The sequence below is a fragment of the Bos indicus genome, chromosome 2, assembly GCF_029378745.1.
Source record: "Bos indicus isolate NIAB-ARS_2022 breed Sahiwal x Tharparkar chromosome 2, NIAB-ARS_B.indTharparkar_mat_pri_1.0, whole genome shotgun sequence".
In the NCBI taxonomy this organism is placed as follows: Eukaryota; Metazoa; Chordata; class Mammalia; order Artiodactyla; family Bovidae; genus Bos; species Bos indicus.
In genome coordinates, this window is record NC_091761.1 from 69,554,661 (window position 1) to 69,574,447 (window position 19,787).

A 19,787-nucleotide genomic window follows, 5' to 3' on the forward strand; every position below is an offset into this window, starting at 1 on the left:
TGGGAAACAAACAGAAGAACCAAAGGATTTAATTAGCTCACCTCAGTGGGCTAATCAGCCTGCCTCATCTGGGAGGAACACTGCTGGGCAGGTGGCCACAACCAAGCCCATGGGGCCCCAGGGTCCTGTGTAAAACTCACTCCAGCGAAGACTGTGACACAATGACCAAAGGCCATATCCAGAGAATCTACGTTTCTGGCAAAGCAAACAGCATGTGCAGAAGCACAGGGATATATAATGGGTTAGGCTGATAATCACATAAGCAATAAGATCTTAAATATGAAGAAAAACATAGTCATCTTAATATCTACTTGAGATTATTCTGGAGCTATCAAAAATCATGAACTGATTCACTTTCATCAAAGTATTATAAGTATATGGTTAAAGAGTTTAACCATTCAGTAGCACTTATAATGAAAAGAAACAGCATTTCAAAGTATTCCCCCATCCATGGGACAACGTATTATTTCTATTCTGGTGTTCACAGAGGATGGATTTGAAAGGGGTGAGTGTTGCTGAGAGAGACCAGGATAAAGGTCCTGAAACTGTGTAAAATGATGAGGGGATGAAGAAGAAGGGCTGGACAGGACACAGACACTGTCAGGACTGGAGGGGAGGAAGGGAGAGAGTTCTGGTTGCGGTGATGAGATGAATGGAGCAACAATACCAAGAAACCATGCAAACAAGGAGGCAGATGGCCATTGGAGGCAGCTTGGCGCAGATGATGAAAACAAACACTTGCCTCAAGACACCAGAGGGAAGCCCCAGGAAGAAGAAACAAGAAAGATGACCCTATTTCAAAAGGAGTCCTTAAAACCTGTCTCGGGTGATCACAGAATAGACAGCTTCATTCACCTGCCAATGAACACCCATTATAGCTGCACTGCCTTCTTTACTGGAAACATCCCAATTCCAAGTTAATCACTGGTCTGAAGCTCAAGTGCAACAAAACTATTTGAATATGTGATTCTCTGTGCATGTTTTAACAGTGATCATTAGTTTGAAAGTTACGGGGAAGAGACAGAAATGTGAAAAGGAGGAACTGGACGGTATAGTCACCATTTATATTGGTTAAGAATTTCCCTGAATAATTCAGAGGCACCGTTAACAGACGATGAGTGTTTTTGCTGCTTAACAACTCTGGAGGTGGGAGACAACCAGCAGGATGTGGCTGCCTAAAATGGCAAGAAACATCATTTTCCATCTTGTGAGCTGGGAGGCCGTAAAGGAAACAGAAAAAAAGAAGCATTTGGTATTACAACACAGCTAGCCCTGACACCTGAAATTTTTGGAAAATGTCAACTAACATACTCCAGCTTATCTGAGTTTCTTCATATTGGAGTTAACTTTTAAAAATGTAACATTGGGCACATCAAGATATTTTCCACCTGTAGTCTGGGGAAGAAGAACTATTTCTGAAAATTATTTGAGAGTATAAAAAAAGGGGGGGGAAGGAAAGAGCACTCCTTGATTTTCAAGCCACTTGTCAGAAACATAATTATAATTAATTATATCATGGGCTTTGCAGGTGGCTCAGTGGCAAAGAATCCACATGACAAAGCAGGAGACGCAGGAATCAGGGGTTCAATTCCTGGGTCAGGGATTCCCTGGAGAAGGAACTGGCAACCCACTCGTGTTCTTGCCTGGAAAATTCCATGGATGGAAAAGCCTGAAGGGCCACAGTCCATAGAGTCACAAAGAGTCGGACGTGACTGAGCAAACTGAGCATGTACACATACAATCTCACCAGTTATATCTCCTCCACTTTGACTGCATCATCCTGAACTAAGTTATCAATTTGTCCACTTAGCTTGTTACATATTTAGTAGCTTTCTTCTTATAGTTAATTTCAGATTTGGGTTTTAACCTTCATCTTAGATTCCTTGATACTGATTTCCAAAATGTCACTGGCATATCCTTGGAGCATTTTATTCAGTACTCTACTAGAAGATTTACACAAACCTTCTATCTCATGGTTAACTGATATCTGAAATGGAATTAACTCCCCAACACAGGGACTACCCCCATGGTGTGTCTCTAGGTTTGACATCATGATGTCTTGACTGCCCTGACCTCCTCCGACTGTCCTTTTGCCTCTGGATCAGGCCAAGCTATGATCAAGTGGGCTGCAGGGTATCCCCATCTCAGTCACCTCCCAGCAAGGCTTTCTCCAGGCTGCAGGGGTGAGGGGGTACGGATGTACACATTCAGTGCTATTCTGTACCTGGCATGAGTTGGATGATGTCTCCAACTCTCGGCATGCCTTCCTGCTGGTAAACTGCTTTTATGGCCAGGGTCCCGACTACATTTTCCACCTAGCTTTCACACTCTCTTATCAGTGTACCTGGCAACAAACACAGCCTTGTTGGAAACTGTGCCTTTGACACTTTCAAGAAACTTTCTTACAGGAACATCAGTAGCTATCCTGCTATCTGGAAAGAGGACTTCCAGGCTCACTGGCTCTCCTGCTCTCTCTCACTTTAAATTTTTAGTCACATGGTTCTTTAAGATCCTTTCAGGGTTCTTTGAGGTCAAAATCCTTTTCACAATGATACTAAGATACGATTTTTTTTCTCTCATTCTCTCATGCTCATACACTGAAATTTTCCAGCTGCTATATGACATGTGATGGTATCACTGCTCTGATGCTAACGTGTAAAACATTTTTCATTATCGTTTGCAAGTGAATTAATATGTAAGCTTTCAGGACCTCCTCAGTAATTTTTAGCTTCCCAGGTGGCTCAGTGGGGAAGAATCTGCCTACTAATGCAGGAGACTCAGAAGATGCAGGTTTGATCCCTAGGTTGGAAAGACTCCTTGGAGTAGGAAATGGCAACCCACTCCAGTATTCTTGCCTGGAAAATCCCATGGACAGAGAAGCCTGGTGGGTCACAGTCCATAGGGTCACAAAGAGTCAGACACGACTGAGTGAATGAACATGCAGTAATTTTTAAGAGTTCGTACAGGCTCTTGAAACTAAAAATTTTGAGTCCTGTTACTTTAAGGGGCCTAGCTAACTCACCAACTGGGACAGCCTCACTAACACAGCTCTACCAGTGCAGTGGGCCCATCCGTAACACCAAGAGGGGATAGTTTTCCGATTCCACTTTTACTAGACAACTGCTTCAAACCAACCAGAGAGAAAATATTTGTAGTTCACAGAAAGGATGCTCAAGTCTCCATATAAACTTAATATTAAACAAGTCTTAAGACAGTATATGTTCCAAGCAAACATGGGCTTTCAAAATCCTTTCTCTTGTTGCTAGGTAGCAATTCTCATTGCTCTGTGCAGTCCCTTAAATTTGTGTCTGCAAAGCATTCATGTCAGGATATTAAGTGCCATTTCCACATCTGACATTTCTCCAGTGCAATTAAAATGAACAATATGCACATGACCAAGCTCACAGTGCATATAAATTTGCAAATTCCTCCATTTGCCTAGGTCTAGAGATGGTGCTATGCAAACTTGTTTAATGGGAAGTTAGTTTTAGAACAGAAAAAAATCATTTATTCTAGAGCTGAACTGAAGAGAGTTCTTAATCTAGTCAACAGAAAGCTGATTGTTCTCTATTTGAAACACACTTTCTGTGTTAAGTAACTGAAAATTTTCATTTTTCAAATACTCTCCTCAAAGCCAAGAGAACTAGACCAAGGTCTCTGAAACAGTATGACTCATTTGACATTCTGTTCACTGAGTCTTCTCAGAAGAAAACTGGAACTGACCAAGTTGGATCTTAAAGGATGAGACTACATTGGACAGATGGAGAATAGAAGGGGCTTTATAGTAAATCCTCGACAGAAAAAAATTAAGTCCTTGGGGTAAGTTAACTGATTTCTACTTGAAAAGCCCAATGTCTCTCAAAGAATGCCAACCACCTATAAATATTCCATTTGTGTTTACATTAGAGCAAGGGCTAAAATGCCAATCTAATTTTGTTCAACAATTTCAGATTAAGAACGTGCTTTCAAAACGACAGGGTGGATTAAGATAGCATCTAGTGCAGATTCAATGTTTTCTAATAACTGACAGAGGTTTGCAGCTTCTATTCTAAGGGGAACCAGATATAAATGTCATTCAATAATATTAGTCCAGTTCAATGTAAGTAAATTCCTAAGAGAAACAAAAAATGATTACTTTAGCTAAAACTATATACTTTCATAATGGAAGACACCCAAAGGGTCATATCTACACATCTACCTTCCTAAGTAAACTCCAGGAGTTGGCGATGGACAGGGAGGGCTGACGTGCTGCAGTCCATGGGGTCGCAAAGAGTCGGACACGACAGAACAACTGAACTGAACAGAACCTTCCTGATATAGGAATCTCTCCTATGTCCCCCCATTAAAATATGGCCACTAAAGCTATCAATAATAAGGGATCCCTAAAAAATTAAGGGGTCCCTATATCAAGAGGATGCCACAAATTCTCCATACTGAGCAGACGAATTTCAGTTGTCGGACCCTGATGAACCCTCCCACTGAAAACAAGTAAACAGGCAATATAAAATATTCATTTTTTAATCTTAAAAAAATCTATGAGCTAGAATATGTAAGAAATCCTAGAAAGCCAAAAAGTGGAAGTGAGAATCCAGGAGGTAGGTGTACCCATGGAGGCTGGCTTTTTTCTTGAATGCGTGAGTGAAGTTGCTCAGTCGTGTCCAACTCTTTGTGATCCCATGGACTGTAGCCTACCAGGCTCCTCTGTCCATGGAATTTTCTAGGCAAGAGTACTGGAGTTGATTGTCATTTCCTTCTCCAGAGGATCTTCCAGACCCAGGGATCAAACCCAGGTCTCCCACATTTCAGGCAGATGCTCTACCATCTGAGCCACCAGGGAAGCCCTTTTTCTTGAGAGTATTTGCCAAAACCAATTGATCTCAAGCTTTGATTTTTAGAATTCAACAACTGCTTTGCATAATCCTTGGCACAGATGTAGGAAGGAAAAAAGTCTGCAATGAGATTTTGTTAGAACGGATATGCCCTTGTGCAGTTCTATAATCTAAACACACACACTACCTGAATGATACCAAAAACCTACTACATGCACAGTGGGCCTGAGCTGGGTGTGCCCAGGTGCACATAAGAGCAAAAGAAAATCCTCTCTGGAAGAATAGAGCTCCAATTCCAGGTCTGATAGAGAAATTTCCAAGCAGAATGAACTCACAGTCAAAAATCAAAAGCATACACAATTTCATGAGCAAAAGTCAGCAGAAACGAAGAGCAGAAACAGACATGTAAACTCAAACATACATGCTCATTTCTCCCTGAAGCCACAGAGATAAAGTATAATCACTTTCATATAACAGTTCAAGTTTTCTAATACAGAAGCATTCCAAGCTTTACAAGAAGATGTCAGCTCCTTTCACCATCTTGGCTGCTCTCCCCTGGATATACGCTAGCTCATAATCCTTTTCAAGCATTCCTGATGGAATCTGAGCACAGCAGACTGGGATGGAACCACCCACTTTCCCTTATCTACACTCTACTCCCACTAATGCAACAGCATACATAAATTTGCTTTTCAATATTCTTGACTCCCACTAATGAAATCCCATGAATTTCAAAGACCCATATTCATGCAGCCTTGCTGAGTTTTTGAAGCATAAGTCTGGGCTCCATGCGCAGAGGCATGTAAAAAACCCCAAACATCCCACTTTTACCCACACAAGCTAATGTCAGGTCAGATGGCATGCTCATCAAATCCTGAATTGGTATAACTTATTTTTCTGAAATAAAAGAGTTCATGCTTACTTAAAAAAAATATATAGTTTGGGCTTAAAATTTCAATCTAAGATATTTTTGAATGTTGATTCTACTCTCTAATGTATTAGCCACCTTTTCTTTTCTAGCTTTAAATGACACTTAAATCGGATGAAGCTAATTTCTATGTCTTCATCCAAATTGCTAAAGAACCTGAAAGGGTATAAGCTATATAGGCTGTGTGGCTTGGGACAATCCCACCAGGCCAATTCATTAGCTAATACCACAATACCATTCCCTGCATTGTTAGTTTGTACATATTGCATAACTTAGTCAGAATTTAGGAAATCCTGGAGCAGTTCTGAGACACAAACATATTATCAGCATCATTCTTTCCAGATTTACAGGGTTTTTTTGATTGTTGTTTAGTTGCTAAGTTGTATCTGACTCTTTTGCAACCCCATGGACTGTAACTGTCCATGCGATTTCCCAGGCAAGAATACTAGAGTGGGTTACCTTTTCCTTCTCCAGGAGATCTTCTCAACCCTGGGATATTCTGCATTGGCAGGTGGGAGTGTTAACCACTGAACCACCTGGGAAATTTCTTCATCTCTAAATTCGGATTGGTTTAAATCTCTCTCACCACTTTCCTTTGTTTCATCAACTAACCTTTACTCAGATCCTATAACATGTAGGACAAAGTGTTAAGCATTGGGAACATGGAAAAAGACACAAACCTCACCTCTGGACCCTCACGGTCTAGTCAGGTAATACCTGCTCATTCATAAATAAAGGTGTTGTACCTGCCACCTTCTCCCCAGGCCTTCCCTGTTTCAGAGAAAGAGAGAGTTTTGCATGGTCTTCTGGTTTCTTCTTCCTTCCTTCCTTCCTTCTTTCCTCCAACAAATGTTTATGAAAACCCCATTATGGCAAAGGTGATATACAATGCTCCCAGCTCTGGTTGACAGTATACATTCTAGTCCTGGGAAAGAGGCAGAGACAAATGAAATAGTGCCTTGTGAGCAGTGCTACGAAGAAGACAACAGGAGCTGATCCACGCATCAGAGGATCCACAGGAGGGAGAGTTACCCGTAATGGCTATGGCTGAGTCTCCACTGAGGCTGATGGATGACTGGAAGAGGCTTCTGCTGAGTGTTATGATCTGCCAAGTGGCACAGTGGTTAAGAATCAGCCTGTAAGGCAGGAGATGTGGACTTGATCCCTGGGTTAGGAACATCCCCTAGAGAAGGAAATGGCAACCTACTCCAGTATTCTTGGCTGGAAAATTCCATGGACAGAGGAGCCTGGTAGGCTATGGTTTACAGAGTCACAAAGAGTTGGATATGATTGAGCACAGCATACACATATGATGTGTTAGGCAACAGAAACAGAGATGGAAGATGAAATCTTGGCCTTCCAGAAGTTTACAGATTTAGAATATGACCTGTCTAGTACCTGTGACCTTATGTGAAGAAATGGAGTCTAGGAGGAAGGGGTTTAAAAAATCCCTCCCTCCCCAGCCCTCATCACCATGATCCCAACCTGGTTTTTCTATCTGTGTCCCAGTAGTAGGGCCCCAAGAGGGCAGCTCTTCTCCTGTATCCTGCATGCCAATGTTGCTAGAAAAATGGTTTTTCTTTTGGGGTGGGGATAGGTGATGAGATTAGAAACATTCACCTCCAAGCTTATCAGAAATCACACTGGCTCTAGCTCAGGACAGATTCTCCAGAGGAGTCAGGGACTCCTGGTTGCTTAGCATCCCATGACCTTCTGACTCAGGCAAGGTCCTGGGGACTGGTATCTTCACCCAGTCCCCAGCCCTCTTGAACAATTACTTTCCATTTCACCTCAGTTGGGTATAATTTTAAAGTCATCCATTCTGCCTATTAACAGGAGAAAAGTTCGGTATAAAAAATACCCAACTGTCACTTCTCTTTGGGCAGATACTGACATTTCGAGTGGCAACACCAATCAAGTAGCAAATGGCATCCATTTGAAAACATATGAATTACATTATTCCATAATTCTTCTTTTTACAGGCTGATTGACTCCTACCCAGGGGCTCCTCAGGGGAGCACCATGCCTCAGTGAGAATTTATAACTCTATCCCTGTCCTTATACCTGAAACTGCCTGGGACTTAGTACTGCTCAGTAGATGGTTGCTGAAGAAAAAGATCATTCCATCTAGGGGGTTATTTCTGTCAGCTGTCTGGCAGAAAAGAAATCATGCTGAAGACTTAAAATACCTATAAATTATAGCTATTTTCTTTAAGAAGACTTTGTAAAATTAATTGGAAATACAACACCAGAGCAGAGAAATAAAGCATGAGGAGGGCAGATGACATATTAGCCATTGATTCTCGCGGGTCAATGCCATCCAGTGTAGTTAGACAGAATCCCTAAGGACCTTCTATGAACACAGGCTCATGGCAGTACAGCCATCATGAATACTCAGCACCCTCTGGTTTAGTAACAGCGACGCCCTACCTTTGGGGAATCACTGTTTCCCACTCTCTCTCTTGTTCCAGAGGGGCTGCTGATCAATAAGCCCATCTCCTGGCCAGAGCAACTGGCTGAGGAGGAGTATGTGACCTGACCCGTAACCAACAAGTGAAAGTGAAAGTCCCTCAGTCGTGTCTGACTCTTTGCAACCCCATGGACTATATAGTCCATGGAATTCTCCAGGCCAGAATACTGGAGTGGGGAGCCTTTCCCTTCTCCAGGGGATCTTCCCAACCCAGAGATCGAACTCAGGTCTCCTGCATTGCAGGCGGATTCTTTACCAGCTCAGCCGCAAGGGAAGCCTGTAACCAACAAAGGAGAACCCTTTCTTAGGACTTTACACACATATATGGGAGGGTGCTGGAGACTGAAGCAGTCTGTGGTGAGGTCCCCCAGGTGACAGGGAGGCAGAGTGAAGCAAGTTTTCAAGGGCAGAGAGAGATGACAAGGCAGCTGAGTCCCTAGGACCCCTACCTTCATGGACACCCCCACCTCCTGTTCTGAGAGCTGAAAAAGGCTCTGTTTTGCTTATACCACCATTCCAGGCAGAGTTTCTATCACTTGCAACCAAAAGGCTCCTAGAAGGCTACTCTTGAGGTGAATGAGTGACAGAACTTGCAGCAGTTTTCTCGGCTGGTTGTATCATGTAGAGCCAATCTGACCATGGTTGAGGGGGGACAAAACCTACTTTAATGCAGACCACACCTACCAACGTGGCTGTCTGCTTTCTTTAGAGGAGACTTTCCTTCCATTGTTTGTTTGTTTTTTTCCCGTTGGGTTTTTATATGTGCATCCCTGACCAGACCATGGCTATTACCTCTCTGTGGTTACACCCAGGTCCTAATCACCTAATGAGATGCCCCAAATGCTCTTGAAAAATAAAATTTCAAGACAGAATACAGGCTTCCGATGAACTGCCAAGAGAACAGCTCTCAGAATCAAAAGGTCAGAAGTAATTTGTGTCAGAATTTCTTAATTGCTGGACAGGAAAAAAATTTCAGAACCTACCGAGAAAAAGAATTCCTTCTAAAAATAAGTCTCCTGATGACCCAAAATGCCTCTTCTTAAAATAAGATTGAGATGTTGATAGTCTTCTGGCTAGGATATTACACTCTGGAGAGCTGGATGAGAACATTTCAATGTGGCATTTTCCAGTGATATGAAAAGCCACTCACATACTCCAAATAGAAAATTCCACAGTTTTCAATAGCTTAGGTGCGACTGTGTGTGAATGCTTGGGCTGCATCATTTTCCTTTTTACTTGTTTCTGTGGTTAGTTTCCAACATGACCTGGCCTCTTCACTCCACTCAGCCCAAGGTGGGCAGTTAGACATTGGGAGAGTCTAACGATGTTTTGTCACTGAAAAAAGCCTGGGAGGCAGACACTAAGGATGGCTAAGGAGGCTGTCATGCTGCCCTCTGAGGACACTACTCTGTCACAGAGACTGGTTTCAAAGTCAGACAGGCATGTATGCAAACCTGGTACTTATTATTAGCTATATCAGTTCAGTTCAGTTCAGTCGCTCAGTCGTGTCCAACTCTTTGCGACCCCATGAATCGCAGCACTCCAGGCCTCCCTGTCCATCACCAACTCCCGGAGTTCACTCAAACTCACGTCCATCAAGTCAGTGATGCCATCCAGCCATCTCATCCTCCGTCGTCCCCTTCTCCTCCTGCCCCCGATCCCTCCCAGCATCAGAGTCTTTTCCAATGAATCAACTCTTCGCATGAGGTGGCCAAAGTACTGGAGTTTCAGCTTCAGCCTCAGTCCTTCCAATGAACACTCAGGACTGATCTCCTTTAGGATGGACTGGTTGGATCTCCTTGCAGTCCAAGGGACTCTCAAGAGTCTTCTCCAACACCACAGTTCAAAAGCATCAATTCTCTGGTGCTCAGCTTTCTTTACAGTCCAACTCTCACATCCATACATGACCACTGAAAAACCATAGCCTTGACTAGACGGACCTTTGTTGGCAAAGTAGTATCTCTGCTTTTTAATATGCTATCTAAGTTGGTCATAACTTTCCTTCCAAGGACCTAATTACACTTAAAAGCTTTTGCAAAGCAAAGGAAACCACTGACAAAATGAAAAGACAACTGTCGGAATGGGAGAAAATATTTACCAGTGATATGATCAATAAGGGATTAGTGTTCATAATACACAGCTCATACAACTCAATATTAAAAAAAAACCCCAATTAAAAAATGGGCAGAAGATCTGAACACACATTTTCCTAAAAAAGATACACAGATGGCTAACAGGCCCATGAAAAGATGTTCAACATCACTATTAGAGAAATGTAAATCAAAACCATAAAAAGCTATCACCTCACATCTATCAGAATGGCTATCATCAAAAAGCCTATAAATAACACATATCAGGGAGGATGTACAGAAATGGGAACCCTTGTACACTACTGACGGGAATGCAGACTGGTGCAGCACCTATGGAAAACAGTATGGAAGTTCGCCAAAAGCCTAAAAACAGAACTACTATATAATCCAGTAATTCCACTTGTGGGTATATATCCCCAAAACCATAAATGTTAATTCAAAAACGGTACATGCACCTCAATGTTTACAGCAGCATTACTTAAAACAGTCAAGATGTGGAAGCAACCTGAGTGTCCATCAACAGATGAATGAAAATGATGTCACTGTATATACACATGCACACAAAGGAGTGTTACTCAGCCATAAAAAATGAAATTTTGCCATTTGCAACAACATGGAGGGACATAGAGAGTATTATGCTTAGTGAAAAAAGCCAGAAAGACAAATATTTTATGTCATCATTTATATGTAGAATCTAAGAAATAAAACAAATTCACATATAGAAAACAAACTAATGGTTACCAGTAGGGAAAGGAGTTGGGGGAGGAACAAGATAGGGGTATGGGATTAAGAGATACGAAGTATTAATACTCAGTTCAGTTCAGTCCAGTCCCTCAGATGAGTCCGACTCTTTGTGACCCCATGAATTGCAGCACCCCAGGCCTCCCTGTCAATCACAAACTACCGGAGTTTACCCAAACTCATGTCCATTGAGTCGGTGATGCCATCCAACCATCTCATCCTCTGTCATCCCCTTCTCCTCCTGCCCTCAATCTTTCCCCACATCAGGGTCTTTTCAAATGAGTCAGCTCTTCACATAAGGTGGCCAAAGTACTGGAGTTTCAGCTTCAACATCAGTCCTCCCAATGAACACCCAGGACTGATCTCCTTTACGATGGACTGGTTGGATCTCCTTGCAGTCCAAGGGACTCTCAAGAGTCTTCTCCAGCACCACAGTTCAAAAGCATCAATTCTTCGGTGCTCAACTTTCTTTATAGTCCAACTCTCACATCCATACATGACTACTGGAAAAACCACAGCTTTGACTAGACAGACCTTTGTTGGCAAAGTAATGTCTCTGCTTTTTAATATGCTGCCTAGGTTGGTCATAACTTTCCTTCCAAGGAGTAAGCGTCTTTTAATTTCATGGCTGCAATCACCATCTGCAGTGATTTTGGAGCCCCCAAAAATAAAGTCAGCCACTGTTTCCACTGTTTCCCCATCTATTTGCCATGAAGTGATGGGACCGGATGACATGATCTTAGATTTCTGAATGTTCAGCGTTAAGCCAACTTTTTTACTCTCCTCTTTCACTTTCATCAAGAGGCTCTTTATTTCTACCCTTTCTGCCATAAGGGTGGTGTCATCTGCATATCTGAGGTTATTGATATTTCTCCTGGCAATCTTGATTCCAGCTTGTGCTTCATCCAGCCCAGCGTTTCTCATGATGTACTCTGCATATAAGTTAAATAAGCAGGGTGACAATATACACCCTTGATGTATTCCTTTTCCTATCTGGAACCAGTCCGTTGTTCCATGTCCAGTTCTAACTGTTGCTTCCTGACCTGCAAACAGATTTCCAAGAGGCTAGGCAGGTGGTCTGGTATTCCCATCTCTTTCAGAATTGTCCACAGTTTATTGTGATCCACACAATCAAAGGCTTTGGCATAGTCAATAAAGCAGAAATAGATGTTTTTCTGGAACTCCTGCTTTTTTGATGATCCAGCGAATGTTGGCAATTTGATCTCTCAATCCTCTGCCTTTTCTAAAACCAGCTTGAACATCTGCAAGTTCACGGTTCACATATTGTTGAAGCCTGGCTTGAAGAATTTAGAGTATCACTTTACTAGTGTGTGAGATGAGTGCAATTGTGCGGTAGTATGAGCATGCTTTGACATTGCCTTTCTTTGGGATTGGAATGAAAACTGACTTTTTCCAGTCCTGTGGCCATTGCTGAGTTTTCCAAATTTGCTGGCATACTGAGTGCAACACTTTCACAGCATCATCTTTCAGGATTTGAAACAGCTCAACTGGAATTCCATCACCTCCACTAGCTTTGTTCGTAGTGATGCTTTCTAAGGCCCACTTGACTTCACATTCCAGGATGTCTGGCTCTAGGTGAGTGATCACATCACCGTGATTATCTGGGTTGTGAAGATCTTTTTTTGTGTAGTTCTTCTGTGTATTCTTGCCACCTCTTAATATCATCTGCTTCTGTTAGGTCCATACCATTTCTGTCCTTTATCGAGCCCATCTTTGCATGAGATGTTCCCTTATCTCTAATTTTCTTGAAAAGATCTCTAGTCTTTCCTATTCTATTGTTTTCCTCTATTCCTTTGCATTGACCGCTGAGGAAGGCTTTTTTATCTCTCCTTGCTATACTTTAGAACTCTGCATTCAAATGGGAATATCTTTCCTTTTCTCCTTTGCTTTCTGCTTCTCTTCTTTTCACAGCTATTTGTAAGGCCTCCTCAGACAGCCATTTGCTTTTTTTGCAATTCTTTTTCTTGGGGATGATCTTGATCACTGTCTCCTGTACAATGTCACAAACCTCCGTCCATAGTTCATCAGGCACTCAGTCTATCAGATCTAGTCCCTTAAATCTATTTCTCACTTCCACTGTATAATCATAAGGGATTTGATTTAGGTCAAACCTGAATGGTCTAGTGTTTTTCCCTACTTTCTTCAATGTAAGTCTGAATGTGGAAATAAGGAGTTCATGATCTGAGCCACAGTCAGCTCCCGGTCTTGTTTTTGCTGTCTCTATAGAGCTTCTCCATCTTTGGCTGCAAAGAATATAATCAATCTGATTTCGGTGTTGACCATCTGGTGATGTCCATGTGTAGAGTTCTCCTGTGTTGTTGCAAGAGGGTGTTTGCTATGACCAGTGCATTCTCTTGGCAAAACTGTTAATACTATTTATAAAATAAATAAGCAACAAGGGTACCTTGTGTATCAAGGATACATTATAGCCATTATTTTGTAATAATTTTAAAAGGAGAGCAGTCTATAAAAATATTGAATCACTATACTGTATACCTGAAAGTAATATAATATTATAAATCAACTGTATTTAATAAAGTGTTTTTAAAGTACCTGGCAATGAGATGGCACTTAGGGTGGATTCTTTTTTTTTTTTTTTTGATGGCACTTTTATTTCCCTTCCCAAAAAACCAACTGAAACTAAATGAAGTAAACGACCTCAAATTTTTATTGTCTTCATAATAAAACAAAATATGAATCTCAAAACTATATCACTTGGCCCTTTCTCTTTTTATCACCTCCCAGCTCAAAATGCTTGCATCTCTTAATAGCCAGCACGCTCTTTGATCTGCAGTTGGGCTCACACATTCAAGACTCAGTACAATCTTCTTTGCAGTTTCACCCTTTTTCCGGAAAATCGGTGTAGTCTGCCCACCATAGCCACTCTGCTTCCTGTCATAACGCCAGATACAGAGAATCCTTGCCCTTCTTGTACTGTGTCACTTTGTGGGGCTGGTGCTTCCCACACTTCTTACAGAAAGTCCGGAGGGTTTTTGGAACATTCACCATGTTTGCGAGAGCGATAACGGCACAGAAAAAAAGCAGGGTAGATTCTTCTGATTCCCCAACAGACCTGTGACCTACAAAATGTTTTCATATCCTGTCTCAGGGAGATGCTGACCAGGAAAGACTTAGTTGCACATGAGTCAAAATGGTGTACAGCTGGTTGACACGTGGCATTGAGTCAGAGTCCCTTCCTGCCCTTGCCTGGCTCTGTTTCCTTCCCCTTCCTTCTGGTATAGTAGAGTGCAAGTACTATGGGGACAGCCAAACCCTTAGTTTTCTGCAAATCACAGTACTATATTCCTCTTGCCTGTAACAGTGAATGATAAGATGCAGGGAGCATGTTAGACAGCAGTACCACAAGGCACAGTGATGACTCAGCAAGCACATTCTGGGAAGGGTGCTCCTTCTGGAAACAATCAGAGATGGAGCTCTCTGGCTGGACTCTGTCAATACTCATGAATTATGTACATGGAAGCTTCTTTGTGTTCTTCTTCCCTGTTGCTTTACAGGAACATATTAAATTGAGTTACACATCTGAGGGACTTGCTTTGAAACACATGAATTAGGTACCATGTTATACTGTTATAAGAACTACTGAACTTTACCAGTGAAAGAGAAGCCTGCATATGTTTTTCACTTCATTTTTATTTTTCAGTGCGTGCTGACCGTCTAATGACTTGCACCAAGCAGGCTGTTTGATTCATTTCTGAGGCACAAAAATCATTTTCACACTTTCATCTTCCAAAAATTATTGTTCCTTTTTTTCACTAAGCAAAAATTCATCCTGATCTCAGCCCAATTTGGGTTTCTTTCAAGTTCCACCAAAAGGCTTTCCACCTGAGCATTCTTCAATTCCATCTTTACTTTCAAGCATTTCATTACTGAGGCCCTGAAGGTAGGGGCATGGATTTTTAGATGAATTGCCTTATTTCAGTCCAATTTATGGCAGTAAGATTAAAGAGAAAAACAAACACACCATGGTGGACAACTCTGACAGAGCCCCAGTCTCTGCAAACATGGTGGGATGAATGTGATTGCATGCACATCAATGTCACATAAAACTGTAATGTGTGGAGGGGCTTCACTTGCTGAAACAAGTGGTAACGTTGGAGAGGCACAGCTGGCAAGGGACTGAGGGTAGCTTCTAGCTGACAGCCAGACCTCAGCCAACAGGTGTCAAAGGACTGAATGCTGCCAAGAACCATGTGAACTTGGAAGTGGATCCTTCCCCAGTCGAGCCTCAGATGAGACTACTGTCCAGACCAGCACCTTCACTAACTTTGTAAGAGTCTGAAACAAAGGACCCTGCTATACTGTGCCAAACACAGAAACCATGAGATAATACACGATGTTATTTCAGACCACTGTATTTGTGTAATATTGCTATGTAGCAACACATACTAAATTTACAGAAAAAGAGAAAAGCAACCCCTGACATCTGAGAGCCAATCTGGCACTCTCAGCAAGGCCCTGGTGTTGCTGGGAGCTGGGCTGCATTCACACGAGGCTTTTGTGTTAAATATAAATAACTCCAGAGGACATCAACATCAGACAGGGTCACAAGGTTCAAGGAAAAAAACATGACCACTCTGTAATGTCTGTATATGGGCAAAAACATGAACACTATTCAAATCCCCTAAATGATCAAACATCCCCCTATACTGGCTAATATGAACACAGAGCTTTAACTGTGATTCTTTTCCCTTGGCCCACAGAGAAGATTTCTTTAGACACTGATTCATCGAATTATCCCTCCTTAATGCATCTAACTCAGAGCAAAGCTCTACTTTCTCTAATCTTCCCCTAAATCACCTAAAAGAAGTCTGAATCCCATAAGTCTTTTCTAAGGCCTCTTTATTGAGATGCTGTATGATTCCCCACTGCTGTGTGGTCTCCTTCAACCAGCAATAAACCCAACTTGTCTAACTATGGGTGTGTTCCCAGAGGTCTTTGACTGGAGGACACTGACAACAGCAAACAAAGCAAATTAAGAAAAACAAAAAGCAAACATGATTTTATCATGGTTTGTTCATAAAAACAGAAGCATAAACCAAGAAAGCAAGAAAATACAGAGCTTAAATTAGATCTAAAATATAAAAAAATAACAAAGTATCTCCAAATGAGTATAAAGAAATTATTTGATAAACAGTACTAGGGTAAGTGGATAGGAGCAGGAAAACTAGGATGGATCCAGATTGTGGACTAAATAAGAATGAACTCTATGTAGCATAAAGGATTAAACATTAATAAAAAATTATGAGCTGAAATGTAATGAATTACTTATCAGATCAATGTAAAAAAAATACTGCTATTTTGAAACAAAAAGACTGATCAATTTGGGTACCAACGCCTTGCATGAAAAGAAAAGCAATACACAAATCAAAGAACAGCCTGAGAAATATGTGCATCACTGTGACAAAATATTTAAATCTACAATAGAGACTTTAATCAAATTTACAAGGAAAACATCAGATACCCAAAGGATAAGTGAGTAAAGGCTTCAATAGATCAGTCAAATAAGCAGAAAACAGAGCAAACAAAAACATGCAATTATGTTCAAGCCACTCAGTGGTCCAAAGAGGTACTATTTTATAGCCACTAAGGTAGCAAGTTAGACAAATGAACAGAGGGGGAGACGCTTGGACCATCCTGGAAGCCCCTTCATGGAGGCAGTATTTTATATCGCTACAACTTATTTATAAAGCAACACAGAGGAGTCAGAATCCAATCTTTAGACTCCTACAAAATCTTTCCAAAGAAATCATTTGTTCAGATTTTACAAGAGGATTATCTACAATGGCAAACAAAAGTCTAACAACAGGGAAATGTTTAATGAATTGTGCTAGATTATCTAGTATTCACATAATTATGAAGACTAGAAATATGGAAAATATTTAGGACTTAATGTGACAAAAAAAAATGCAGTTTATAAAAGTATAAATAAAGGTTACCATTAGCTGCATGGCTATAATGTGCCCCAGGCACTGTTTTGGGCATTTTTGTCACATTTCACTTAACCTTCACAATACCCTGCCATCCTGCCAGGAGAGTTACATTATTCTCATTTTATAGATGAAGATACTAGGGCAAAGCGATTAAATAAAGTGGCCAAGATCACAGAGCTGGGAAACTGAGGAGACAGACGTGAACCAAGACAGGACTTGAATGCTGTATTTGTAACTGCACTGTTTTGCCTCTTTTACACACACATGATGGTTGCAACTAGGTGCCACCATGGATATCTGGGACAGATACTGGATTAAATATGCAAACGTGAAATAACTGTCATATGGGAATAGAATTAAAATCAATTCAATTACAAAAACCCTCATATTTAATGATATATGATCTACCCAATACAAACAACATAATCAAGCAATGAACTGGTGAACTCCAACTCCATGAGAAGTTTTAATTATATGTATGTGTGTGTGCTCCATCATACCTGACTCTTTGCAATCCCATGGATTGTAGCCTGACAGTCTTCTCTGTCCATGGAATTTCCCAGGCAAGAATACTGGAGTGGGTTGCCATTTCCTACTCTAGGGCATCTTCCTGATCCAGGGATTATACCTGTGTTTCCTGCATTGGCAGGTGGATTCTTTACCATTGAGCCACCAGGAAAGTATTTTAATTATACACATCCTTGGAAAAAGACCTGTCCAAAACGACTTCTAATTTCATTCTTTCCTGGCAGAGCAGAACAGAGGGACAGAACACAAAATACAGCCATCACATCACTGCACAAGGGTGAGGGACGGGAAGCCCAGTGAGCCCAGGGATACAGCAGGAATCATGGAACTGCAGAGCTGATGGGGAAGACAAGTTAGCTTCAAGACTACAAGGCAAGGACATGTGTACGAAGGAGACCTATTTGCTTCCTCTCTTATAATAATCTAAGCTCCTATCTACTTACAGTGGGCAGGTATAAAGATAAAAGTCAGAGTCCCCGGAGGAAGAGCAGTGAGTACCCCGTATGTTTGTGTTTCTGTAAAAACTGAATCAGTGATGCTATGTGGCAACCTATGGGCAGGTACAGGCTCACCCCCTTGCCATCCAGGTCTGTGTGTGCTGACAGCAAAGCAAGACACTTCTTCTCAGGGCAGTGAATTAATCACTCTTTTCCACACCTATGTCTTCAAGTCTTGATTCTACTGGTACTTTCAGGATGACCTAAATCCTTGGTCAAATGTCAGATGACACTCTAACCACTGTCACCTTTTCTAGGTGGTAAATTAAAATAAAGGATGCTTTGGATTCTATTAGGCTTCCCTGATAGCTTAGTTGGTAAAGAATCTGCCTGCAATGAAGCAAACCCCGGTTCGATTCCTGGGTCGGGAAGATCCCCTGGAGAAGGGATAGGTTACTCACTCCGGTATTCTTGGGCTTCCCTTGTGGCTCAGCTGGTAAAGAATCCACCAGCAATGCAGGAGATCTGGGTTCGATCCCTGGGTTGGGAAGATCCCCTGGAGAAAAGAAAGACTACTCCCTCCAGTATTCTGGCCTAGAGAATTCCATGGACTGTATAGTCCATGGAGTCGCAAAGAGTTGGACACAACTGAGCGATTTTCACTTTCTTTCACTTTGGATTCTAATGTGAAAGTTGGGTCAGAAAACCTAGTGGGGAAAACAAGAGAACCCCATCCCTAGACATTCTATGCTGTTTTTTCTTAAGTTGACTTGTAACATGAGTTTTTATTTTTATTTCAACTTCATTTCTACTTCTGGAAGTGTGCTCACCAACAGAAGTTTGGTTTCCATCCTTCACCATACTACTGATCCCCTTTACCCATCTCACCCTCCCTCTGCCCCTGCCCCTCTGCTAAACACTACTCTGTACCATTTTACTCAATCTTGCTCAGAAAGCCCCTCACTTTGTGTGAGATGACCACTATTGTGCTTAGAGCTGATTATAACTCCCAGATTACAGGTGACATCCACTGTCCAACTCCATCATCTGTGCAATCTCTTCAGAAGACCATTGCACAAAGGGTCAGGGCAGAGCTCATTTGTTGTCAAGGCTTTTGAGACAGGGAAACTGAAAGTGGATGCTTGAACAGACATCGTTTTAGGCGGGCAGAGGGGGCAGGGTTGGGGAAAGGAGGATGTGAAACAAGGCCCTGTAAATCTGATTTTACTGATACTACATCTCAGCCAGACCAGAATCAGTTATGTGCAAAATGATTAATCACTGTCTCCCTGAAATATTCAAGGTCCTGCTGCCTATTCTTAGGATGGAAAAAAAATCTAATGCTGAAATATGACTTTCAGGCTTTTGTTCATTCTATACCCTTTTAATAAAGCAGGACACAAAATTTTGCCTTGGGCTTGGCTGAGTTATGGGGTTTATCTCCTAAGTGGCAAAGCTTCATCCCTCAGCCTCATCCACCAAACTGTGCCCAAGTTATAGGAAGCCTGATAGAGAAGGAAAAATGTGGGTGCTGTCCCTAAGGCATCCATCTATCAGATGCAATAATTGCTCCAAGAGACAGGTTTTCTCTTTATATTTATAGAAAAATAGTCACTGTAGAAGAAAATGAATTTAGCTAATGGGCAAATGTGGATGGCGCTACACGGTGGATATTCTGACAAATGTGGCAGATGAATTACAACCTGCCTCCATCAGTGCTGGGAGGGGTAGGGAAGCAGAAGGACAAATTCTTGGGCATTACTGAGGAGATGGCTTCAGCTGGGTTCCCACC

The 19,787-nt window shown here is 41.7% G+C and overlaps 1 protein-coding gene and 1 pseudogene across 2 annotated transcripts in view; both read right to left on the bottom strand.

The window, feature by feature from the left end:
• CCDC93 (coiled-coil domain containing 93) overlaps positions 1–19,787 on the bottom strand; it is a 103,787-nt gene that overhangs the window by 38,760 nt on the left and 45,240 nt on the right. The gene's annotated exons all lie outside the window — the stretch shown is intronic.
• Positions 7–19,784, bottom strand: LOC139176482 (large ribosomal subunit protein eL42-like; annotated as a pseudogene).